This window comes from Macaca fascicularis, chromosome 20 (genome assembly GCF_037993035.2).
Source record: "Macaca fascicularis isolate 582-1 chromosome 20, T2T-MFA8v1.1".
In the NCBI taxonomy this organism is placed as follows: domain Eukaryota; kingdom Metazoa; phylum Chordata; class Mammalia; order Primates; family Cercopithecidae; genus Macaca; species Macaca fascicularis.
Window position 1 is genome coordinate 61,326,621 of NC_088394.1, and position 26,696 is coordinate 61,353,316.

The 26,696-nt window shown below is 39.6% G+C and overlaps 1 long non-coding RNA gene across 1 annotated transcript in view; it reads right to left on the reverse strand.

Annotated features, from left to right (window-relative positions):
- Positions 1–23,099, reverse strand: part of LOC135968981 (uncharacterized) — a 198,181-nt gene extending 175,082 nt beyond the window's left edge. The window contains exon 1 of the long non-coding RNA XR_010584029.2: positions 23,019–23,099. This is a non-coding gene — a long non-coding RNA (uncharacterized lncRNA). The remainder of the gene's footprint in view (positions 1–23,018) is intronic.
- Positions 23,100–26,696: the final 3,597 nt, after the last annotated feature.

Consider the following 26,696-nt stretch of genomic DNA (forward strand, 5'->3'; position numbering starts at 1 on the left):
TACCAAGGTCTGGAAGAATCAACAAGCTTGCTATTCTCTGCTTTGGGTGCTAAATAATAATGACTTGAGAATCTTGTCTAAGAATAGTGTGGGTTTCTTAATTTTGATAACCAAAGGAATCAGCCACTTTGGAAGCAGAGTGAAAATATACAACTTATTTTTTGGAAGCAAAACTTAAAACCCTTCCAGAAAAAAAAGAAACATAACACAAAACTATACACTCAGAATCGTTAGATTCTGGAGAGGAAATACAATATAGAGATTAGAATCTAAATGCTGCGAAATAAATGGAATTCTCTAAGCCAAGCACAGCGAGGTACTCCTGTGGTTACAGCTACTGGGTAGGCTGAGGCAGAAGGAGCACTTGAGCCCAGGAGTCCAAGGCTGTTGTGCACTATGATCACGCCTGTGAATAGTCACTGCCTTCCAGCCTGGGCAACACAGGGAGACCCCATAACTGGAAAAAAAAAGAAAGGAAAAATAATGGAAATGGAATTCTTCCCAGTCTCTCCTATCTGATGGGTACATACATGGTGGAAAGATGGACTGCTTCATGTGCAAAAAGGAGTAGCCATGCTACCTATCACATGGTATCACATGGGGAGCTCCTTACTGAAAAGTCTTCCTTCTCACGTATCTGACATACAGTAGCTTCTCCATATTCATGCCCAAGGAGGAACAGCTAAAGAATGTACAGTGACTAATGGTCTCCCTGTGGGGGCTGGGGAGATCAAATTCATGAAATTATTTCCTATTGATTTAAACTCATAGTGTTGGAATTAATCATTTAATTTCAGCAAGATGTTTCAGAGGCGTGGGATGTTGGATGTCTATTGAATAATGGCATTCTAGAAAAGTGGTAAGGTCTCAGTACAGAGACACTTATCTCTTCTTGACATCGGCATTGAGATGTAGGTTTAGCAGCAGGCTCACAGATGAGGAAACTGAGGTTGAGTAACTCAAGCTTCCATTGCTACTAAGTGGAGGAATAAAAATCAATAAAAAGGACTGCCTCATCAAAAATAATGCTCTTTTCAACAAAGATTCAGGGATAACCGGATATCCATATGCAAAAGAATGAATTTAGACCCTGGCTCCACACCATGCACAAAAATTAACTCAAAATGAATCATAGAATTAAATGTAAGAGCTAAAACTCAAACTGCAGTGACACAAGTTTACCTATGTAACAAACCTGCATATGAACCCCTTAACTTAAAAGTTAAAAAAATTTCTCAATATTTTAATGTGTGGATAAATAAAAACTAATTTCTCAGTAGTAAGAACAATGGTCTTAGAGGTAATAGGAGCTGTGATTGCCTTCCAGGTTTACCAGTAAATAGCTGTATACTAAAGGTTCTATTGCCTAACATGGTCAGCTGCTCAGTAATTCAATTATCCGTTTATTAGATGTCTAATATATAACAGATTCTGAACAAAGTAACAGAAATTATGTGAAGAACAAAACAAGAGCCGCCCCTCTCTGATGGCGTCTACGTGCAGTTTGAGGGAGACAGATGCACATTAAACAATTGTTTTTTCAATCTTTGAAGAAAACCTAACGGTAATATTTCATGATCTTAGGATAAGCAATGGTTTCCTAGATAAGACACTAAAAGCACAAGTGAAAACAGGAAAAAAATAGATAAATTGAATAACATCAAAATTAAATACTGTTGTGCTGCAAAATGTATTATAAATGAAAAGACAACTTACTACTCAATAATAAAGAGACAACCCAATGAAAACATAGGAAAAAATTGAATTGACACTTCTCCCAAAAGGTATACAATGGTTAATATGTAAATAAAATGACGCCCAACATTCTTAGTCATTAAAGAAAGGCAGGCCGGGCGTGGTGGCTCATGCCTGTAATCCCAGCATTTTGGGAGGCCAAGGCAGATGGATCACGAGGTCAGCAGTTCGAGACCAGCCTGGCCAATATGGTGAAACACTGTCTCTACCAAAAATACAAAAACTAGCCAGCAGTGGTTGCAAGTTACTGTAATCCTAGCTACTCAGGAGGCTGAGGCAGGAGAATCACTTGAAACCAGGAGGCAGAGGTTGCAATGAGCTGAGATCACTCCACTGCACTCCAGCCTGGGCGACAGAGCAAGACTCCGTCTCAAATTAAAAAAAAAAAAAAATGCAAATCAAAATGATAATGAGTATCACTTTATACTCATTAGGATGGCTAAAATCAAATGGGTAGACCACAAGTGTGGGTGAGAATATGGAAAAATTGGAACCTTTCTACAAGACTGGTAGAAATGTAAAATGGTACAGTCACTTTGGCAAACAGTTTGAAAGTTCCTCAAAATGTTAGAGTTATCATGTGACCCAGAAGTTGCGGCCTTAGATATATACCTATGATAACTGAGAATGTACACCTGCACAAAAACTGGTACACACACACAATGCATAGCAGCATTATTCATAATAGTCAAAAGGTGGAAAAAACCCGTATATCCACCAACTAATGTTAAGATAAATACAATGCGATGTAACCATACAATGGACTACTATTCAGCAATACAAGTGAAGTACTAATACATGCTACAACATGGATAAATCCTAAGACATTATCATAAGTATAAGAGCCAGTCACAGAAGACCATGTATCCTATGATCCCATTTACCTGAAACATCCAGAATAGGCAAATCAACAGAAACAAAAAGTGGATTTAGTGGTTGCACAGGACTGGGGATGGGGAGTGACTGTTAATGGATATGGGACTTCTTTTCAGAGAGGTGTAAATATTCTAGAATCAGGTTGTGGTTATGGTTGCGCAACCCAGTGTATTTACTAAAAATATTACATGTTGAACTTGAAACGATTTGTGTATGGCAAGTGGATTACCTCAATTAAGCTGCTTTAAAAATACAGGTAAATAGTCAAACAAACAAGTAGAAAACCCATGTTCTTTTACTATGTAGCATTTAAACAGTACACTATACTCCCGGAGTGGGATCTAGATTCATGCAAATTACTTCTTTTTAAATTATTATTTTTTTTATTTTTTATTTTTTATTTTTGAGACGGAGTCTCGCTCTGTCACCCAGGCTGTAGTGCAGTGGCCAGATCTCAGCTCACTGCAAGCTCCGCCTCCCGGGTTCATGCCATTCTCCTGCCTCAGCCTCCCGAGTAGCTGGGACTACAGGTGCCCGCCACCTCGCCCGGCTAGTTTTCTGTATTTTTTAGTAGAGACGAGGTTTCACCGTGTTGGCCAGGATGGTCTCGATCTCCTGACCTTGTGATCCACCCGTCTCGGCCTCCCAAATGCTGGGATTATAGACTTGAGCCACCACGCATGCAAATTACTTCTAATCACAGTTCTATCACTCACTACCTCTACCGCTTTTGGTAGCATACCTTCTGAGCTTCAGTTTTTTCCATCTTAAAGTAGAAATAACAGTGCCCATGTCCTGGGATTGCCATGAGGATTAAACAGCATACGTAAAATGCTTAGCAGAGAGCCTGGTACACCTAAGTACCTTGTTAATTGTTGCCTTTTTTTTCATTCTTCCATTTTGCAAAAGGGATCCAGGCTTAGTCATGTCTGCCATTTCCTAACACCTGCAAACACGGCTCCCACCTGAAGAGCAGTCACCATGTTTTATGACTTTGTTTATTGTTGATGCTTGGTGTTCACACATAACACTCAACCAAGCAGCAGAATGTATTGAGAAGAGCACGGACTTGTTCAAGATAGAAATAGGTCCAAAATGTATTTTTTGTATGATGGTTTATGAACTAATCTTTTCAAGCTTCAGTTTTATTAATCAATAAATGAGTCAATAATGTCTGCCTGGGAAGGCTGTTATAAGGATCAGACACTGTGAACTGTGGTAAGGTGGAAAACACCAAGCACAGTACTTGGCACTGAATAGACACCATTAATATGAGCTCCCTTCTCTTTCCTTGCCTTCCTTGCTTTCAGCCTCAATAAAATAAAATGATCTAATAAGGGAACAAAAATCCTCTTGACATGACAGAGAAATAAAAACCACCTTGGCTGATATTTCCTCTGCCAAAAAGATCTTATCCCGAGCTTAAATGACTCCAATTAAGAGGTATTTTTTGAAGACACACACGTACAGGGTTATTTTCCCCTTCTTTTTGCAGTGATCAGGTTAGACAGAAAGAAATAGACAGACTACTTCAATTTCACATAGAATTTGATGAAAAATTTAGAACTCTAACCACTCCTGCTCCCCAAATTGGCATTTATTAGAGTTATGAGGAGAGGTTGCAAGAGAAAACTACATCAAAAATATGCACAGGGCTTTTGGAGAGGTACTTTCTGGAAGTGATGATGTCTTACTGTCAGTCTTTGAAAGAAATATCAAAAAGGTAATGTGAGCTGAAGCTTAAGATTTCTCAATATGTCCATTTGAGTTACAAAGGATTTTTATGCTCCATTTCAGACATTATTTAAACATTGTTATTCCTGCAAACATGCCACACAGAGACAAGGTTTTGCTCTGAACCACATCGAAATGCAGATTGGTCTAGAAAGTCAGTTTCAAAGTGCCTTTTCTTGGAGGTAACTGTTTACTAAGCCTTGGAGAAATTTCAATTGCAAACCTTTAGTGTTGTGGGGGGCTTAAGATTTGTAATATTCTTTTTAATCATGTGATTCGCACAACACTGGTACAGTTATAATCTAAATAGAGTTGCTGGAAACATCAGGGCATTATACTGTAGCTGCTTCATTTAATCTAATGGTCCACATTTAGGTAATTTCCATGTATTTTAATCTATTTAACGATCACCTGTCTTGGGAGATTTACAGCAGCTGGGTGTCAGGGTCTTCTCTGGTACCTAGGAGCAATCGCGGCACAATAAATAGTAGAAAATGCTACTGGAAAATGCATGGTTTGTGTATATCTGCCCTCATTAAACACCACAGTGATAGTTGCTGAGGACCCCCAGGTGTCTCACAAGATTTAATAATGAGCATTTTATAGGCATCCAAAGAACAAATTTGATCTTGGTTATTTTGTTAAATAAAGTAGAATATGTTGACATACTGGATTCTTTGGTAGAACAGGTGGACACTTACTTACAGATCGTTTCCCTAGATCAGGGTTTTCCTGAATGTTCTATGAAAGATGAGCAAATGTAGCTCCCTACAGTCTAGGAGAATTTAGAGTTAACTGTATTCACTCATTCATGGTTCTGAGAAGTCCTGCAAAGGGATGTATTTTGCTTGTTTGTGTAGTCTAATGTTTCCCAAACCAAGTTAATTATAGAAACTATCTTCACCACGTAACCTCTTTCAACATCTTGTAGAACATATTTCAGGAAAGAGAGCCTTAACCTATACCTAATATCAGATTTTCACTGGAAAAATAAAACATAAATTTGGAGACAGACGTGTCTCGGCTTCTGTCTGGAACTTACACGCATTGCAATCTCACATCATAAGCTACTTCAGCTCTCAGAGCTTTACTTTCACCTTTTGGAAAAATAAAGATAATAATAGCTACCTTACAGTATTACTGTAAGGTTCAAGTGAGAGTACATATGCCAGATGATTAGGAAAGCACCTGGCACGTAGTAGGTTAAATTCACCTTAGCGGCTGGGTGCAGTGGCTCACGCCTGTAATCCCAGCACCTTGGGAGGCCGAGACGGGCGGATCACAAGGCCAGGAGATCGAGACCATCCTGGCTAACACAGAGAAACCCCGTCTCTACCAAAAATACAAAAAATTAGCCGGGTGTGGTGGCGGGTGCCTGTAGTCCCAGCTGCTCGGGAGGCCGAGGCAGGAGAAGAATGGCTTGAACCTGGGAGGCTGAGCTTGCAGTGAGCCAAGATCGCAGCCACCACACTCCAGCCTGGGGGACAGAGCGAGGCTCTGTCTCAAACAAACAAACAAACAAACAGAAGCCGGACGCAGTGGCTCATGGCTGTAATCCCAGTACTTTAGGAGGCCAAGGCGGGTGGATCATGAGGTCAGGAGATCGAGACCATCCTGGCTAACACAGTGAAAACCCGTCTCTACTAAAAATACAAAAAAATTAGCCAGGCGTGGTGACAGGCGCCTGTAGTCCCAGCTAGGGAGGCTGAGGCAGAAGAATGGCGTGAACCCGGGAGCAGAGCTTGCAGTGAGCTGAGATCGTGTCACCGCACTCCAGCCTGGGAGACAGAGCAAGACTCTGTCTCAAAAACAAAACAAAACAAAAAAAAAGAAAAAGAAAAAAATTCACCTTAGCTCCTTTCTTCACTCCATTCTATTCTATGAAATCTCTAAAAGGCTGGAAATATAATCATGAATAAGATGCTTCCTGCTTTGCAGAATCTTATTTATTTTTTCAAATGAAAGCCTGGTCTGTTTTAGAGGGCCCTCTGGACATTTTGGGAAGCCGATAAAGGAGATCCCACTGTAAATGAGCACTTAGCATATGCCCCATGTAAAGTTTGCAGTGCCTCATTTAAGCATCACAGCAACGCCATGAAGTGGGCATTTCCTACGAGACAACTACGTTTGCTAGAAATATGTGACATGTCTGAGATCACACAGCCAGAACTGGAAAAGTAGAAAATAAACCCAGAATTACCTCATTGAGAAGAACCTGTTCTCAACAACCACTGGGTCGCTACTTATCATTAAGAACTTGTTCTTAATCCTCCCAGTCTGGAATAAATGACCAGTCACAAGGCACTTAAAGAGAAGAGGAAAAAAAGAAAGGTTGAAAGAAAATTCAAAGGAAAGAAAGTCACAGAGCAAGAACACAAATGAGACGTGGGGCAACTGGATTGTGTGTGACAGCCAAATGGGGCCTCAGAGGATGCTGCCGTTTGAAGAGAAAGAGAAAGAAGAGGAAAAAAAGAAAGGTTGAAAGAAAATTTGAAGGAAAGAAAGTCACAGAGCAAGAACATGAATGAGACATGGGGCAGCTGGATCATGTGTGACAGCCGAATGGGGCCTCAGGGGATGTTACCATTGGGCAGTAGTCTGCAAAATATTGGAAATCTGTCAGAACTTGGCAAATGACATGTCACATTAGCCAGTAAAGCTCAGAGTGATTAATGCAGATTAAAATATTATTTCATGTGCCAGGATTTTGTCTATCAGGTATATGTACAAAATGGTAGAAATTTCTCTACACTCCCAACTCAGTGGCCTCAAATGGTCGTATTATTTCTCCAGAAGTTTGTGGGCTATAACTTAGACTTTTGTGAAACACTATCAGTAAAGGTGAGAGGGATTACAAGAGTTTAATTAACTTTGAAGGAACAGAAGAGTGATGATGAGAATATGATGTTTTAGTGACATAAGTTTGGAATTGAAGATGATTTTGAGTGGATTAAGAAAAGCCTCTGAGGACCCTGAGTTCAAATAATTTTGAAAAGTGATGAAAGAGTTATCTTTGAATATTTAGAATGGACTTATCTTAAACAGTCAAGAAATCTGTACTTTTGAACATCTTTATCCATAATTATAATGGTTAGGAAATCATTTAGAAAGTTGGTTTATGTCAATAGAACTATGTTCATCTAATTTATTTAATAAATTAACATATATTCATTCAATTTATATCTATCATGGATTTCCTAATGCCTAGAATTGGGATGAACAAAGAAGATATAAAGATGAATGAGCCCTGGACATCTGCTGCTGCATGGAGCTCTCTGAGGGAAAGACATGCGAAAGTCATACTAGCTTAGTGAAATGGGTTCCAGGAGAAGACCATGTTGGGAGAATAACCAGTGAAATGAGTCATCTTCATAAAGGAAGAATTAAAAGAGGATATCCACAGGAGGTGGTGTTCAAGTTAAATGTTGAAGAAGGCTAAGACTTTGACTGGGTGATGATGGGCAAGGAGAATCCCAAACAGAGGAAACCCTCAAACAGAGGAAACTTTTAGGGCAACGTCAAGAAAGCAAGGTGTGAGGTGGCTATGCATACTTCAGAATGTGGCTAGCCTGGAGTGCTAAGTTCATGCCCCCAAGAGGACATTGCCTGAACTGAAACTACTGGGCAAGAAGGCTCCCGGTCCTTGTGGGCTTCAAAGGTCATGTCTATGACTTCCCATGGGGAGCAGAAAGCCACAGAAGGACTTCAGCAAGCAAAGATGAACGCACATTACGTAAAAGACAACCCCAGCATCTCCATGGAAGAGACTCTGCAGTTAGGTAAAGCATCTTATGAGATATAAAGACATTGTGGAATAGTCAGAAAGGGCCCCTTGGGCATCTTTCTAACATGCAGCCATCCTTACCGAAATCTGCACTGTGAACAAGAATGATTTAGTCCCTCCCTTCCGTAAAGGATAAAATCCTCCTATATAACCTTTGCATGAAATCTCAGATCCTTTAGTAGAGTTTTGAGTCATATTGCATAAAATAGCACGGCTAAGGCAAACTTTGACTTCTACACATTTTACATGGTATATTTCACAGAGTCAGAAGTTCAGGATTGAAAGTGTTATGCCCAGACCGTTTATTCCCCGAAGAAGACCACCAGAGTCCAGAGTCAAAGCTAAGCAGCAAGGATCTTTATTACAGGTTCGAACCTGGAACTCTCCCTCGCTCGTGAAACGAGACGGGCAGGAGAGCTCCCCCACTCAGCTCCGAACAATGTTATATAGTCTAAGAAAAGTGGGCATAGAGTTATTATACAAATCAGATATATGATTGGCTAGTGTTTGAACAAGGCGATTTGGCTAACTATGATTGGTTCCTGCCATTTCTGATATTTTGGTTCAAACTTTGAGGCGGGAGAGCAGGTTTATGGCAGCAAGAGTTTATCTTACTTAAACACGTCTTGTGACCTTGCCTCAGAACTTACAAAATCTCTGGTATGTGCAAAACAAAATCTCTGGTACGTGCAGAAAACCAGGTACTCACAGAACTTATGAAATCTCTGGTATGTGCAAAGATTAGAGAGCAGAACAAGGGTGTAGCGGGTGGGGGGCGGGTACACATCTATCTTTGTGTCCTTTCAAAAGAGGCATCAAAGATAATTCAATTTGACCCTTCTGTTGATGCTTGAATCACTTCTATGAGATTCCTGTTACCGTTTGCCCAGCCTCTGTCTGATAATGTAGACCAACAGGGAATACATTATTTGCACAAATAAAAGTACTAATCAGGCTAGTGGGGACAGGGGCACAGGATGGACTGAGACAGGGTAGTGAACAAGCAGGAATTCAGTTCTTGCAGGTAGCAGGAGTCAGATCTGGAGAAGGCAGAGTACATGCTGGGTGAGTGCAGGGGTGATATCCAGGTGACCCAGAGACCACCTGGAGCTGGGGAAACTTGTGGAAATCTCAGTTGATGGGGAAGGGTTGTGTATGCATATCAGGAGTGTCTTTCTGAGCAGCAGTCAGCATCTACATCACTGGCACTCATATGCAAATGCTGGAAAGTTAAGTAGTGAAGTAGTAGGGCTAAGTGTTATGGATTTAAGGGCTGGTTAAATCAACCTCCACCCGACACAGGTAGAGGTTAGGGTCTGTGATTTCAGGTTGATCGCAGGTTGAGATTACAAGTCCAGGGCTGGTTACCGGAAAGGCTCAGGAGAAAGACCATAAAGTTTGAGAGTCTTTGGAGCTGGTTTTATGAGTCGTGTCTACAGAGATAAGGTGGAGAATTTAAAAGAAGTAAATGAGACCAGGCATGGTGGCTAGCACCTTTAATCCCAACACTTTGGGATTAGGAAGGAGGAAGGGGGCGGAGGATTAGGCTGAGGAAGGAGGACTGCTTCAGCCCAAGGGTTTGAGACCAAACTGAGCACCACAGTGAGACCCTGTCTCTGAAAAATAAACAAAAAATTAGCCAGGCATTGTGGTGCATTCTTGTAGTCCCAGCTACTAGGGTGGCTGAGGTGGGAGGTTGTTTGAGTCCAGGATGTCCAGGCTGCAGTGAGCTGTGATCACATCACTGCATTCCAGCCTGAGTAATAGAACCACACCTTGTTTCAAAAAAAAAAAAAAAAAAAATTGTAGATGAACCTAGACAGAGCCCAGATGAATCAAAGACAGTAAAGAGTATTTGGGACTCCTCTGAACTCCAAATTTGGTGAGTTTCTACTTATTCAAGGTCATATGGTAGATGTGACTGCCACAAGAGTGGACAGGACAGACTCATCTTTACCTGCAGGGAGTATATAGTGTACCTCGTCTATTCATAGCACCCATGGCTGAGATTTGGCTTTATGCACCCTGGTTTGACTTTAAACCCCACTGTGAATTCCTTCAATGTGTAAGCCCCTCTCCATTTTCCTGCTGCTGCTTTAATTTTAAACACATAAAAATGCTGGACGAGAACACACTGCTGGGTAATAAGAAGAAAGTGCCTTTTAGCAGTGGGGGGAGTAGGCTTTGTGTTTGTTGGGGGATAGGGGGGCAAACAACATCCCTGCACTGATCTTTTTAGGAAATTGGAGAATGAAAAACAAAAGACAGATTTTCAAACTAGATTTCCTCTCTGAGAGAACATCCTGAGACATTGCTATTAGTCATAGATACATAATTTAAGGGTTCAAAAGAAGTGTCAGAAAACAATTTTCATGCCAATTTTTCAAACTCAAAATGGAGGGATGAAAAATATAGGCGGCACAGAGGTCGTGAGCGTGCATATTTTTCAGGCTTAATGCCTCGATGTAGCAATTATAAAAATCTGGTAATTGGGCAGTTACTTTATCAGGACACTTGACGTGAAATCAGCTGGGCAGGGGAGAGTCTGGGAGATGGTTTTGAGCATAAATTTATTAAATAAGAATTTTTTAGGGCAGAGCTAATTCAGGAAAAACAGTTTCTTCTGTTATGCTATGGAACAACTTTACAAGATAAAAACAAGATGGAAGCAAATTAACTTATATTCTCTCTCTCTCCTCCCCCTTTCCTTTTTTCCTCTCTCTTCCACTCACTTTTGCTCTCTTGCTACACACACATGTGAGTACACACCTTCAAGAGAGCTATTTTAGCCTTGCTAGCATAACTAGTCATTGAACATCAAGATGTAGGAAGAGACACATAGTAGTCGTGTATTTGCAGACACAAAGAAACAAGAAAAAGTAATGAATATCCAAGCCTAAGTCTTCACTTGGCTAGGTAGTGAGCACATCAAACTCAATATCTCTCAAACTTAACTCATGCTCTCTATGGCAACTCTCTCCATTTCTTCTTTTCCCAAATTTGGTAGATAGTACTAACATTCATCTACACCTGCAAATCAAAAACATGGGTGTCATCCTTTATACCCATTTTCCCTCTCCCTTCTTTTCCAGTTAATGTCTATATTCTATATAGTCCAGTTCCTGAAAAGTCCTTAAAATCTATCACTTTTCCCTCTCTCCACCACCACTATCTGTGTCTAAGGTACTATTGCTCTAAATGGTTGTCTCAATCTTGGGTTAGTACACGTCCCTTTTGTTCCCAGTTGAATTCACTGTTTCACCGACAGCTGCCCACATTATCCTTTCAAAAAGGTAAATCTAATCATGCCCTTCAACCTGTCCCATTGCTTAGCAGTGTCTCATTGTTCTTAAGAAATCCTTAATGAACTTACATATTCCTTTATAATAAGACTCTGATTTATCACTGTAAGTTTGTCTAATAATACTAGAACAATATTTTTTTCTTCTTATGGTATTAATATGTGTTCTTGTAGATCCTTGGATTTGCCATGCTTCTTCTGTCTTCAAAGTCTTCCTTCCTACATGCCTTTCCCTTACTTGTTCCTTAAAACGCAAAGCAATTTTCCTATTACTTAGAAATAAAATGTCTACAAAAGAAGTTTCCCCATACCTCCTAGACTAAGTCAGGCTCCTATGATAAGCTCCCCTTATACCATTTTTGTCATGATTGTTGAAATTAGTTGTTTAATAACTAACTATTCTGCTAGAACTGTAAGTTCCATTAATTTAAGAAAAGATGTATGCTGGCCAGGTGCCATGGCTCACGCCTATAATCCCAGCACTTTGGGAGGCCTGGGCAGGCAGATCACTTGAGGTCAGGAGTTCAAGACCAGCCTGACCAACACGGTGAAACCCTGTCTCTACAGAAAAATACAAAATTAGCTGTGTGTGGCACGCTCCTGTATCCCCAGCTACAGGGAGGCTGAGGCAGGAGAATCTCTTGGGCCCAGGAAGCAGAGGTTGTGGTTAGCCGAGATCATGCCACCACACTCCAGCTTGGGTGACAGAGTAAGACTCTGTGTCTGTCAAAAAAAAAAAGAAAAGGAAAAGATGTATTCATGTATTCTGTTAACCAATGTATCCTCAGAGCCCGAAGTAGCATCTGAAACTGAGTAATCAAAAGGCACATATAAAATGGATAAATGATTATCATGGACGATCTTTGATTTCTTATAATCACAATGGATTGTCCTGATGAATCAGATGGGCCCAAGTAAATATAAAGTTCTGAGCCCGAATCCCAAAGATCAATTTTCTGAGAATACATGGAGGAATATATATATATGTGTGTGTGTATATATATATGTATGTGTATATATATATATTATATACACACACACATTCAAAAATCTGAATAACTCTCATGCTTGTAATGAGAGTGTCCATGTGGCCTAGAAGAAAGAGACAAGGGCCCATGGGTGGATTTTGGATGGAGACAAATGATGGATTTCTGTTTGGAGAACAGTTTTGACTAAACGTCCTGAACTGTGATATAGGCCTTGCCCCAGACTGAAAGAACATTCTAGAAGCCAATATTTTGTGGGAGTGGAATGGACAAACCTGGAGGATTGTGAGGTTTCTGCCGCTGGAATTGGTCAAATATAGACTGGCTGGCCGCAAGGTGCTGATATTCAAGAACCATCAGGGATCAACCTCATCCTGATACTGGCTTCATATTTAATTGGCATTTATTTAAAAAGATACTATGTCCCTAGAATTGTGCTGGACTATTTCACAAATGATGACTCATATATTCCACAACACAGCCTCATAAGGTAAATACATGCTTTTGTAATCCTGTCTTGCAAGGGAGGAAAGTGAGGCTTAACAAACTTAAGGGACTTATTTAAAATGGCATAGCGGCCGGGCGAGGTGGCTCAAGCCTGTAATCCCAGCACTTTGGGAGGCCGAGACGGGCGGATCACGAGGTCAGGAGATCGAGACCATCCTGGCTAACACAGTGAAACCCCGTCTCTAATAAAAATACAAAAACTTAGCCGGGCGAGGTGGCAGGTGCCTGTAGTCCCAGCTACTCGGGAGGCTGAGGCAGGAGAATGGCGTGAACCCGGGAGGCGGAGCTTGCAGTGAGCTGAGATCTGGCCACTGCACTCCAGCCTGGGTGACAGAGCGAGACTCCGTCTCAAAAAAATAAAATAAAATAAAAAATAAAAAATAAAAAAATAAAATGGCATGGCGGGTAAGTGATCCTTCCCACATCCTTATAAGTGATCCTTTCCAGGTCCTTCTTTTTTTTTTTTTTAACTTTGAAATACTATGTCACTTTTTAAAAATGACACTTAAAGGCCCTTCCAGGGTTTATGTTCTCTAATTCTACCACACTGGGCTTGACACCGAACATAGCCTGCACACTTAGAAACCTAACCACAGTGTCAGTCCCTATCCACAGCTGAACAAAAAGACAAGGGTCCTCAAAGTGGGTCATTTCTAATTACCCAATGTAGCTAAGATTGCACAGAATAAAGCAAGGGGTGACAGTGGCAGAGTATTTGCGATATAGGGCAGGATGGTTTTCTAATTTAATATTTTATTTATACTTCTAATAGGTGAAAGTACTAGAGTTGGCAACCAGAGAGGTTATGACTCAAGTCATTGAAGAGGAAACCTAAAAAAATCACAATCAAAACTTTATTATGCTCATAATTAGGCTAAAAATAAGAGCATATGGCAGTTAAGGGAAAACATAAGCCACAGATATTGGATCTCTGGTAGACAAAGTTGAAGAGGAATGAATATGTGGAGTAATATTATTGTAGGTGAAGACAGGAAAGAAATGGATGGAGTTAATAACTTAATGCATCTGGAAAAGTGGGAGCGCTGTTCAATGATAAATCGAAGTAGAAGTAGAGGGGAATAAATGAATAAATAAAGCAAAGAATAAATGGCCAATAATGCAAGACACTAAAATCCTAAGCTGCCATCAAAGATATAAAAATGCAGAAAAGGATGTGTAAAAAATAAAAAGGCAAGAATGAAATGCATCTGGTAAAAATGAGGATAAGTAATGTTTCAAAACCTCGTAAGAAATCTCTAATTGGTGAAAAGCATGTAGTTCATAAAACCCTTATGAAATTAGAGTGGCAAAAGGGTAGCCCCAAAGGCAGGGATTAGACAGACATTTAAAGCAACCTGACATATTGCCATAATATAGCAGAAAAAGAAGAAGAGAGATGTTATATTTCAGATTCCAGGGATTTTTTTCTTCTTGCAGGATGACAGGCAAATGATGTAAAGAAGAGTGATCAGGCATAGTTAAAAGAGCATAGATGAATTTTGGGATCATATCATTGGGCATTATGATATAAAAATTACAATACAAAGAAAGTGTGCCCTTTGCCAATTTTTCTAACCTTTATACCCTCAGTATTTTCTTTGTTGTGTGGGAATACTAATACCTACTGTACAGTACGGTTATGAGCATCAGATAAAAAAAAAATGTGTGTAAATGGCCTGCCAAACAGCTCCCTACATGGAAGCTATTCCAATTTCAAAGTAAGGTGGCAACGTGGAAAGAGCTATTACAGAAATGAACTAGGAGGGAGGGAAGGAAATTAACCTTGACTGAGCCCTGGCAGTGTTCTGGGCACAAACACACGTTAATTCTTTCAATCCTCCCAACAACCCTATGAGAGTGACACTAATTTCCCCCAAATGGAGGTACAGAAGGCTTAAATTAAATATCTTGGGTTTTGCCACTAATGATTGATAAATCCGGAAATGAAAGCCCAGTTTTTGCATTACACCAGTCGATTAAAATACGTGGGCCATTTTAATTTGCCCCGTTCAGATGCCTGAAAGCTATGACCTTATTCTTACTATTTAGAGTCTTGGGTTCTCTATTATATTCAAAGAATTTGCTTTTACTGTCTTGTTTTCACCTCCCATCCGTGGGGTAGAGAAAAGACCCTCAAGACATGGGATGTCTTAGGAGTTCCCGAAGTTCAAAAACTACTCCAGCTCCAGTTTCTCCAGCCCTCCAACCCAGTAAATATGCCATGGAGCAGGAGACGCAAGGAGAAATTACAGACTCCTAAAGCCACTGGCAGCAAAGGAGGAAAGCAAAGAACTAGTAGCATGCCTGAGGGGATGCTTAGGCTCCATCTTTCTATCAGTTCAGCCAGTGGATCTTTAATCTAGTTTGAAAACTTCAGCCCCAGATGGACGTGGGCAGCCTTTAGAAATGTATTCTGAGCAAGGGAGGTGTCAGGATGGATTCATGAGAGGTATTTCATGCCTCACAAATCACCTTGAATATTTCATGTACATTAAAAAATTAGTAGACAAAACCGGAGTGGTGGTGTATAATTTACCTAGATTTGCAAGATGTTTTTGATACAGAGCAGGGCAGAAGATTTATCTGTGAGCACATTAAGCAGTAGTTGGAACAAAATGCATTGGCTCTGCATTAGTGTCCATCAGAGAGGGTAGCAAAGAGCTACGTTGTGGTGAAGCAGTAAATACAGGCATAGCAAAGAGAAATATTAGCTTCATTTTTCTTTATCTTCTGCAGAGTGGATTGGTGAGTTTCTGCTCTCTGAAGGATGAGATAGCATTGCCCGCGTATGAATGAGTTTAAAAGGCATAAACAAGGGAGTCTGATGGCCTAATTTGGAAGGGTCCAGCGGGAATCTGCCTCCTTGCAGATAATGAGATGGTATTTGGAGTAGATATGCCACCAAGGGAGAAAATGAATTTAATAGAAATATCACTGCTATTTACAACTAAAGAAACATTGGCAAAATATGCTGAAAAGCGAATGAATTCATGGTCTGGGACCTTTTTTATGTTTGGAAAAGCACTTAGTATGTGACCCTCATCCTGTGGATAAATGTAATATGAATTTATAGCAATTCAAACCTCTGAGTTATATTTAGCTAGGATCGAAAGAGTTTGAAAATTCAGCCTTGAGCTACATTTACTAACTGAAGAATCAGTGTCTTGCATTTACTTTCTACCTTTCTAGGTTCTAAAATTCTCAGAATTTGGCTCTAGTCTGTTGGTTTGTTTTTTTTTTTAACTGATGATGTGTCCCCAGTTGACGATACAAGGACACTCATTTGTGTGCAACTCAGAACAGTGACTGTATCTTGATCGACGATGAAAAGGAGCATTTCTACTGCTAATGGAAAATCACACGAAGATGCAGAATTTTTTTTTTCTCTTTTTCTTGGTCCTTTGGCTTTCTTGCATATGGGGGTATATTTCCTTAGAGACCTCATGATGGTAATGAATTCAGAGTTTATTGACATACATTTACAGAACACAGATTAATTTCTACAAATAAACACTAACGTTGGTGTATTTACAGGGCAGTCTTGGACTGGAAATTGCATGTGCCCTCGACTCTGTGTAAGCTGTTCTCCCTTGAATCTAGCTGCTTTGGAAAATTTTGGAATTGGAACATAGAGTAACTAGTTTTTTCTTATGACTGTAAAAAGTAGAAGAAGGAGAAACAGTGAACTAGAAAGGGGAGTACAACAGGAAATGCAAATGACCATGGTCCTTCTGGTTATATAACCATGACGACGGTTTATGTTTTTGAGTTACCCACCTACTTTGGGCACATTTGCAGGTTGCTTCATTTGAGTTACATAACATATGGGTAAAATTTACTTCCATTTTTCAGATTAGCAAACTGACTGTTGGAGAGTTTTAATGACTTCTCAAGTCACACAGTGTTTAAACTGGAGAATTAGGTTCTGCACCTAGGATTGACTAGCCACATGTCCAGGATGCTGAGTGAGGCTCAGAGGCCTGGGAGAAGTAGAACTCTAGGCAAAGCCACAACCAATCAGGCAGGCTTGAGACTTGCCCCTTCCTTCCAGGTACCCGATTTCCTCTTTCTTCCCTAGTGAGAACCTAGGCTCTTTTTATGGATGTGGGAAATAAAATGAGATGAATGAGCCTGAGACTTAAATTGTTATAAAACTATTAAAGAGAAATCTGTCTTAAGTTATCACCTAAGGGGCCAGTAAAAATTGGTCGTCATAGAGGTGGATTTTTAAATAAAGGTTGAACAAAATTACACTCAGATCCTTAGGGATGCTTCTAAATAATATTTTAAAATAGGGGGTTACACAGTGAGGTGACCTTCCTGTCATGCTGCCTGTATTATACCAAGATATCCTATGCCCAGCAAGGCTCAAAGAACGCACATTCACTCTTAGGAAACTTCAGCGTTCCCTGGATCTTTTATTGTCTTGCCCAGAGTAACACTCTGATCTTGGGGAGAGGGAGAGTCAAGACCTCCTTCAAAACTGGGGACTCACCTGAAATTTCCACCCTTGAAAATCCAGTATCCTTTGGAGAATATTTTATTTCTGCAAATGCATCTCCATTCCTAGCCCTCTCACCTCCACTATATCACTGCTTTGCTTGAAAACCAACGATGCTTACCCTGGCTTTCATGGTGCATTATCAAATCTATCAACATCATTTCTCCACTTTCTTTGTATGTTCTATGAGTATATACCTAAAGAGCACCACAGCAATCACCTCATATGTTGAGATTTTCTAAACCCAGTGCAACAGAGATACGTTTTTGCTCTTTTATACCCTGAGCTCACCCTACCATCAACTCAACTTGTAGATTTGTGTTTGGGTATGGCTGAGTCTATGTGTTTGGGAGAATTTTAAGGGCAAAGACTGGCTGAGCATCACTTCCCTCAAGCTTAGAAGAGTATTTGACCTGCTGGATGGAGACAGTGAATGTTTATTGAATTAAGGAATACAAAGTGAATGAATGTGTGAGTGGAAGACTTGTTCTAGAAAGGCAGATGGAAGCTTCTCTATTCCCAATGTACATCTGGTCATTTTCATGTCTTCTTCCTCTCTCTCACACTTCTCTGACTGTTCAAATCTCCCCTGCCCATCAAGACCAAATCTACAGTGTATTTCCTTTCTGAACACATTCCCTTATAGCTCATTAACCTTATAGCTGTTTAGTCAATGAGTCAACATTTGTGGATTGTTCAGTGGGTGTTGAAATTGATGAGAAGGAGAATGAGCTTCAGGGAGGTTTGCATCTGAGTGACTACGTTTAAGTGGAAAGACCTTTTCTTTCTTGACTTAATTTTCAGCCATCCTGAGCAAAGTGAAAAGTGGTAGACAATGAGAATTTAATGATTTTAATAAGGAAGTGCAGGTTGGTGAAAATCACCTCCCAGATATTAGAATTGAGCCACAATAGGTGGGTTCTAGGGAACTCAATGCCAGATGTGTTTGCCTACTGAAGGGGATGGGGAAAAAAGCCCATCTACCCACTTCAGAGGGTGCCTGTACTTAGGTATGCGTGAGATTTACCTGAAGGGTGAAACTCAGACCCTCAGAGAGAAAAGGCAGCCACAGAGATGAGGCTATAATCTGCCATTGTTCTCCTGGAGGTAGATATTTCACATATCAGAGATCTCAAGTCTGCTGAAAAACACTTTGAAAAGGATTCAGTCTAGGTATGCAAAGATGAATAAGACTCACTGCATCATTCTGTCTACACCTGCCTAAGAAGGACATCGCTTCTAGGCTTCAGGCAGGATAATTGATCTTAGTCCTGAAACCACATTATATCAAGATAAGGCTTTTGTCAGAAGCTCTTTAAGACCATGATTTCATTAAGCTTTCTTATACTTTGTTGTAGAGAAACATCTTGCTTCCTTTACAGATGGGCAAAATGAGGCTTAGAAAAACGTGATGTTTCTGCAGAGGAAGTAGAGGGTGGGAGTTTATAGTGCATCCTGATTCCTAGCTTACCTGGCAACCCAAGCTCAGCTTCTCTCCCTGAATCATTTAAAAATCTCCACAATCAGCCAAAAGATTTATATTTTCTTATTACCTTAGCAGCTTCTTCCGAATAAATCTTTTTTTCCCGGCACAAGGAATGAATTTAAAGGAATATATTAAATTTCTAAAAAATGGGCTTGCAAAGCAAGATTCTGCTTTGACCCTAATATCTCCCTTAGATTCCCTCCTGCACACATACACCCTTATCAAACATGATTCACCTTCTCTGGAAACAGGCTGAGATTGAAGTCATGGCCAAAGGCAGGAATGGAGGTGTGGGCATTTTCATAGTATATAATGAGCAAATGAATGATGGCTATGAGGAATTTTGGGTGTCAGATCACTAGTTACCAACAGTTTTCAAAGAGTAGAAGAATTTGAGGAGAAGGTGATTTTTAATATAATTATATGCAGAAATATGTTTTGAGGAATGAATTTTTAAAATTGCGGTCATTGATGTTTTTGCATTTCTCTTCCATTAGAGAGAATGAAAACAGTCTAATTAAAATTATAGCCTGATGCTAGATCATCTTATTGGCTCCATGAGATTTCATACATAGGCTCACTGAACATCTGGAATTCAACTCCATTGCCAACTTTAAAATAGATACCTAAATACCTACAGATGCATGCATATGATGGGCACACACTGCTTTTTTTAAAAGTTGGAATACATTTTTTACATGAACTTGATCTCAAAGGAATGACATAGAAAAGCTAACATGGTAAGCTTCTTGTGATATTCCAACCTGATTCAAAATCACATCCAGTTCACATGAAAAATAACTTATTTGAAAAATGCAGGTTTTTTTTTTCTCCTGATGAGAATGCACAATCACTTTGAGAAATTTGGGAATGGCTGCAAAAAGTAAAGAAAACATAAAGCACACATAATCTCACCTCTCAGAAGTAGCTGTTCATAGTTTCATAAATTCTGTCTTTCTTTCTTGAATTTGTCATATTTTTTCACCTATCAGGTATCATACTACCCATGGCACTTACATTGTCCTGTTCTTGTTCATACTCACTGATACCCATTTTCCACAATGATAAAAATATTAGTAAGCGTTTGAAATAGTAAGTCAATTTTATTATATAGTTACCTTTATTTATTTATGTTGTGAATATGGGTTCTTTGAATGCATTTCTTTATGAAGGAAAGTATAAGCAAAGTGAGTTGGAATTTAATTTGGAAGAAAAGTATATGGCATTATAGAATGTTAAAACTAAAAGTAATTCAGGAGCTCGTGTCCAGCCACCTCATCTCATTTAGAGATATGTAAATACACTCTGAGGGAAGAAAGACTTTTTCTAGGATTACAATGTCAATGAACAATGAAGGGACGACTGGAACTGAGATCCCGGTGATCTTCCCAGCTTCTCATCCTTCCTCTGGAAAGCATTTTCCTTCCAGAAGGATGATGTTCCGGTCCACTCTTTGAGAGGGACTGCTTACAAAATCAGCACCTGTGTCCCCACAGGACGTAAAGATAGGACTAGATGGCGAGCCAATAGAGGAAAGAACACCTGTTGTTTTTTCAGGTTTAAACAAGGTCTTCTGCCAAACCAAATCAGGGTAATGTGCTGAGAACACCTGGAAGAATGGGCTTCAAAAATTTCAGATGCCAACATCAGAAAGACTGCCAATGATACCATGTTCTGGGACACTCCCTCCCCACAAATCTCACATGCTCCATACCAATGTTTCCTTATTATAATGTTCAAGCAAGGAACATATTTAGCAATCTTATAACCTTTGCCATATATGTGTGTGTGTGTGTGTGTGTGTGTGTGTGTGTGTGTGTGTGTGTGTTTCCACTGCATCCTTAAAATCAGGTAAGCAGTTGAAGGAAAAGCATTCCATCCTATTGGTGCTATGGAACCAGGGAAGATATAGCAGAGGGTCGAACTTGAGCAGGGGTGGGGAGAACCCATTTCGGCCAGATGTTTGGGACAGGCGAAGACTAAGATTTTTCATTCCTAGATGGTACAAGTAGAAGGAACATCAGAGCAATAATTTTGCTTTTTTATTAAAATTAATTTCTGAGCAACGAAGAAAGAGACAGAATGGGGCAAAGTTAGAGAAATAGAGAAGGATAGTTTAGAAAAAAATAACAAAAGAGAAATGGATGGGGGAAATAAGTGAAAAAGAATACATCCTTAAATGCTGACAATGCTAATAAATATGTCAATTATAGGTGCATAAGAATGCTAGTTCTTGTGGTCATTTTTCTGCAGGGCTTACTGAAAGGGAGCAATTTGGGGAGCTTATCCTAATACCAACCCTGTCCTCCTTGATTAAACAAGAAGATAGAATTCAGGTTTGGGGGAAGTCCAGTGTTCTCAGGAAGATGTTATGTTATCCCTTTTTGTGGAGGAAGAGAGAGGGTCTTCTCCTTGGGCCACAGAAAAGAAGATGGGATGGGGCCAAGACAACTGTCCATAAATACTGGGCTGACCACCAAAAATGTCTCCATATTGAAGCCTTAGTTGACCTGTTTCCCTACCCTTTAATTACCAGGGCAGGAAGCTAGACACAGGGTAGATGGTATGCTGATACTTTCAAGTAGATGAGTGCAGCCAAGGCATACTCTTTATCTTTCCACCCCAAACCTTGCTTTCTGTTTCCTATGACCTTATGCTCTACTGGCCTAAAGGTCTTAGTTCCAAAGGGAGGAGTGCTTCCACCAGGCCCAACAATGATTCCATTAAACAGGAAGTTAAGATAGCCACTAGGTCACTTTGGGCTCCCCTGCCTTTAAATCAACAGGCAAAAAGGGAGTCACTGTGCTGACTGGGATGACTGCTTATGACCACCAAGGAGAAATGGAAGCACTTCTGCCCAATGGAGGTAGGAAGAATATGTGTGGAATACAAGAAATCCTTTAGGGTGATTAAGGTCATGCCCTGTGATTGAGGTCAATGAAAACCACCACAATTCAATCCTACTGATGGCTCAGACTCATCAGGAATGAAGGTTAGGGTCGCCCCACCAGGCAAAGAACCACAATCAACCAAGGTACTTGCTGAAGGCAAAGGAAATATGGAATGGGTAGTGAAAGAAGGTAGCTATAAATCTCATTATATCATACCAGTATACTACTGAGTATTATAAATAGTAATGTAGTAGTCAGGATTCACCAAAGCGACAAAATCTTTGCAATGTATAGATATATAAAAACAGATTTATTATAAGGAATCAGCTGCTCTCTTCAGGCCTCAAATAGATTGGATGAAGTCCACTCACATTAGGGAGGGCAATATGCTTTACTCAATCTACCAATTTAAATGTTAATCTCATCCAGAAACATCCTCAGAGAAATGTTTTACCAAGTACCTGGGCATCCCATGGCCCAGTCAAACTGACACATAAAATTCACCATCACAGTAGAGAACCTGATACATAAATAGAATGTTAAAATGGTAGATCTTATTCTTATTACTTTTAATATTTGAGATTGCCTTATTTTGCCTCACAGTTTCATTCATGAAAATGCAAGCAATTAATAAATACATTCTAAAGGATAATGAAGGATAGAGATGGCTTTAATAATACCTGAATTGCAACCTAGAGTTGGGCTAGACTGAGTTTTGCAGGTTGCAATCTTGAATGCTTAAGCTTTGTGTTTAGTAAAATATAATACACGAAACATTTTGTAGAAGTTTTAAAGTAAGATTCTTCTGTGAGTCACCTATAGAACACACTTTAAAGGTGTTGGTTAACAACCTCTGTGTATTTCTATTCATAGATATACAACTGTACATCTGAGTCTGCACAGATACTCATATATGTGTAATCCTAAAGGTTTTTGATAAATGTGGAATAACTTAACCAACTTTATGAATTTAATTAAGCTTTTCCCCACATGGTGTGTTGGAAAAGACAGCGGTTCATACAAAGACCCTTATCTGAAAAAAAATATTTATTTTTCAAAATGGGAACCAGGTCCACAGGGCAAATGGGACATTTTACTTGTCAGCAAAATAAATTTATTCTGAATTTATAAATGGATAATAAGCTGCCTTTTCATAATGATTAATGGTAATTAACTTTTTAAAGCTCCATCACTTACCTAGCCATCTTTGGCTGTCAGTCCTTGAACACAGGAGAGAATGCTGATGGTAAAAAGACCTTCCTCTGGACTCCCAAGGTCCTGTAAGGTAGACACCATCATTTTTGTGTGAAGATGTGGCAACTCTGATGCAGCCCTAAATAACTTCAGACAAAGAAAAAATATACACATGCTCTGTAATGGAGAGAAGCTTTCATCCTGTGGGGACCACTGGTCTAGAGGACAGTCAGTCAGCTCTACTGCTTGAAGCCACGTGACTTCAGCAACATCTTTTCACTTGTGTGCACCCACCTCCTTTACCTATAAAATGGCTGAGCAGTGATTTTATTAACAATTAGCATTTTAAGTGAAGGATCCTGTTGGCTGGCATAGGAAAAATGCAAGCCCATTTTAAAACAGTTAGTATCATATTAAACCTGTCTCTCAGCCAGTTGGCACTTGTCACACATCCTAAGACACTAACCTGGACCCAAGATATGCTCCATGTCTTTGCCTATTCCAGCCCCCACCACCTCTGACAATATGAACATCAAAGATAGCTGGGAAGTAGATTCTGGAATGGGCTTTAACACAAAAGACGTTTATCAGGGGGTATCCTTAGAATCAATACCTGTGGAAGTGAGAGAAAGTAAGCAAGATTTCAAAAAATTCAAGATGTGATGCAGACAAGACAGACTTGGCTGACCCCAAAGAGAATCATGGAGTTAGAATCGTCCATCAGAGTAGTTCTGAATCAGAGTCAATGGCCAAGACCTTATGCTCCTACAGTGGTCAATTCTTGACTGCAGGTTGCCCCAGTAAGGACCATGATCTTGACCAATGTGGCTGTCCACAACATGAGAGAATCCCTGCAAGGGCGAGAGCTGAAAGTCATTTGCAGATGGCACTCCTAGTTACTGAGACCACCAGAACTTCACAAAAGGGTGGCCCATTACAGTATCTTCCACATTTATTGATTGATTGATTAACTGATTGCACACTTATTGAACATTTACTACGTCCCAAACAGACTACACTGGGGCTGCTACCTGCTTTATCGCTTTTAACTCTCATCACACCCCTATCAGATAGGTATTCAAACACACTTTTTCACATGAAATGAAGGCTCAGTAAGTTGTGCAATTAGAATTCAAAACAAGGCGTTAACTTGCGTGAGTCCAAGAGTTTGCCATAAGCTGAGAGACAATTTGCACTTTTATTGTGTAAATTACTAATTGTTTTCAGTGCTTATCTGATTTTTCCTTGGAGATTGGTTCTACTTTCCCCGTTTCAAATTTTATTTCTCTGTAGAATTTATTCCAGACCGTAACACATACTTCCCCAGCCAGGTGGAAGTAATTGTTTCCTCATTTTGTTTTCAGAAACTATGGCTGGCTCTGGGAACTCACGGAAGTTACTCATCTTCCCTGTGTCTCTGGTTCCATCATCTGTAATATGGGAATAATAGTAACACCTATCACATCAAACTTCTAAGAAGATTTTAAAAACAAATGCATAGGTATCACACAAGCAAACGCCCAGTGTTTGCTCTTATTATTTGCATACTTCATGAATAAAAATAAATCAGTGTATTACTGTTTTTGTTCATGTATCATATTCATATATAGGTAGATGTATATATCATAAAACTCACATGTTCATTGATCTTCTTGTTAATTAGAATCCTAAGATAGAGATTGTGTGATAGTTACCTGGATATACTTAAGACTTTGCATAATATCTCATACCAGTAGGTTTACCCAATAAAAAGCCATTAAATTGAATTACATTTCAACAACAAATAGCCAAGTTTTATCTATCATAAATCACAGACATCTTTCAAAATTGTTCATTTCTCTTAGTGTATTACCCTAGCCCAAGCCACCATCATTTCTTCCTTCTGATTTAAAGTTATACAGATTTGGAATCAAAGTAGACGGACATTTGTATTTAACTAGTTTAAGCCTCTATTTCTACATCTGTGAAATAGGAACAGATAGAGAACCTACTTCATGGGGCTGAAAACAGAGTTAAATGAGATATATAAATAAAGTAGTTAGTTCAAGGCATGACATATAGCAAGACCTCAGCAACTGCTGGTTTTAATCATAACAATGACAATCACAACCACCAACCCAAGCATTTTTCTTGTTGTTGAGTTTATTCTATACTGCTTAGCCTACTGTGGAGATAAAACACCAGATTAGAAGTATAATTACATTGTACAAAGAGCAAACGCACTGAATATGGTTTCATCAATTAAACTTGTTCTTAACTTCGAACAAGTAACATAATCTGTTTTAGTCTCGCTTTTTTCATTTGTAATATGGGAACAGTATTAATGCATATATCATAGAATTTTTAGGGTAAATGATATAATCTACCTGAAGCATTTACAGATCAATGAGACCCAGTCGACCAGTACGAATGTTAGCTTTGACTCATCCTATTAGCATATATGCAAAATGACAATTCATGGTGGCTTTAGTGGAGTTATTGAGAGAGCTGGGTAATTCTGGCACACAGTAGGTCCTCAGCACTCATTGAAGTCTTTCTATTGCCTACATTGTTCTGTCCTGAGAAGAGACAGCTGGCTCCTCACACTACATCCTGCACAATGCACAGGAAAATGTTAAATGGTGGGGAAAACACTCTGACGAAAGCTGTTTTAATGAGACATCCCCTTAGCTCTGGCTGCTCCCAGGTCAAGCTGCCTGTGTCAGGGCAAGAACGCTAATGGACTAGGTGGTCGTGTCTTTCCGTCTGACTAGACTCTGGGTTTTTAATAAAGCAAGCAACCCACACACTCAGGCAGCTTGGCTGTGTGGATGTGTGCCTGTGTCACCAATGATAAACAGTTTTCATCCTAAAAAAAGACTGGAGAAAAAAAACGACAGGACAAGAAGGCTCAAAATGTCCTCTGATGCACCAATCAGAGAGAAGCTGACCAAGAGCTTCCTACACATGCAGATGACCCTCACACAGGGCACAAAGGAATGAAAAAACAGGCTGCTTTTCCAGGGGGGCTGTAATACACTCAATAGCGTTAACAAAGAGTAGTGTCAGCTGCCTGACTTCTTAATGATGAATAATTCATACACATCAAAGCAGCCCTCACAAAGTACTTTTTCCCGTGGCCTCAAAGACAATGAAATAACAGCAAAAATGCCAAAAGGGGAAATTTTTTTCAAATCACATCATCCCCCTATCTCTTCTCCCTACTGGGTAATATCCATTCTCTGGACTTGATTAAAATCAATTACGATATTAGTTTATAAACACATTATTAAATCTTTTGATTTGCTTCTTATTCTGCGTAATGGCAAACTCCTATTCAGCCCTCAAAGCCCAGCTCAAAAGCCATGACTTTTTGAAGTCAACTCTGCCATCCACTTTCCCAACAGTCAATCTAATCAATCCCCTTAGGTTAAACATATTTCCTTTAATACAAGTGTTACTAAGACCTTATTCCTTTAAATCTTTGGCTCAGACTTGGAACCTGTTAAGCTTATGTATTACACTGTCTAATGTATTACAGAATAACCAGCACTCAATTTAAAGCCTGGGGTACAGTAGACACTCAATAAATGTTCATAGAAAATTGGAATGAATTGAATTCTTGAAATAAATAAAGATCATACTTAAAGAGAAGCATTGGAATGCTAATATAGATTAAGTCTATGAAAAGGAAAATTAGAT